Raw genomic sequence first — 1,228 nt, 5'->3', positions numbered from 1 at the left:
TTTCCATTGAGGTGACTAAAATCGATAGTATACTAGTAGCAGATGTTTTTTGTTGTATCACCTTCTAACTTCATGGTCGTATGAAAGAGATCACGATAAATCAAGTCACGGAGGCATAGGTTTAAATGTTGTATTAAACCTCCTTGATCATGCTAATTTGCTTAGATTCAAGTAATGGCAACTTTGGTTCAAGTAATTATCACCTGAAACATGAATACACGCAGTACCTAATTACCCCTTATTGTTAGCCGCTCCCCAACACACGCCAAGTGTGCGGGGCGTAAATTTCCGTGCACACGCACGGCGAGCACGAATCCGGGAGTGTAAGGAAATATCCGGGGCCGTACACGCAGAGCCCGGAAATCCATGGACGCGACCAGGACACGGCGAATTTCACGGGTGTGTGCGGGCCGGGAAACTCTTGGAAACGTGGGTTTTCGAGCAGTGATAATTACGATAATTTGGTTTCTTCTCGCTTCTTAGTAATGATGTAGATATAAGTACAGATATGTTTTATAATCGAAGGTTTGTCTAAAATCATCAGAAATATGAACTTATCTGCGTTGCTAAGATGTATGAAATGGGGAAACATACATTGCAATAGTTTATAAAGCTCTGCTCTCTCTTCGTTGTATAAACTACATTCTAATACAAAGTGTTCCTCATCCTCTATCCTATTTAGATTACAATACCTACATATTCGTTGTTCCAGGGGAGTGCGGTTATGGCGTCCGGTTTCAATGTGTAATTTGTGGCAGCTTATCCTGAGTTTTGTAGTGGCGGTCCTATGCCGTGTATTGTCGAGATTTAGATACTTTTCTCCATTATACGTTGTCTTGAACAGTCTGTACGATCTCAATTTGTTTCTAGCAGCTCCGCCTTTGTTATCATTGTGTATTTCTTTTAGAAAAGTTTGGAAATGGATGTCTTTCAGACGTTGGTTGATGGAATTAATAATATGGGACGTATCTGTGTTTTGTGATAAAGTACAATGCCAGATATAACCAAAACCACACTCCTCTAAGGACTTCCGAACTCCTGAGGCCCAACATTTGGCTCCAGTTTTGTCTAAGGCTATCTGACAGGATAGAGCATCGAACTGGAAACTGTCGACAGGCACTTTCTGGCGAAGTCTAATGAGGTGTTTGATAGCATTTAGAGAGGCTTCTACTTGAATGGGAAACCTCCCTAGTTCCGCTCTTGCAGCGAGACCGCATGCTGATCTTGG

Source organism: Branchiostoma belcheri, unplaced genomic scaffold (assembly GCF_001625305.1).
Source record: "Branchiostoma belcheri isolate BF01 breed outbred unplaced genomic scaffold, Haploidv18h27 scaffold244, whole genome shotgun sequence".
NCBI lineage: Eukaryota > Metazoa > Chordata > Leptocardii > Amphioxiformes > Branchiostomatidae > Branchiostoma > Branchiostoma belcheri.
Note: the sequence above shows the minus strand (reverse complement) of the source record.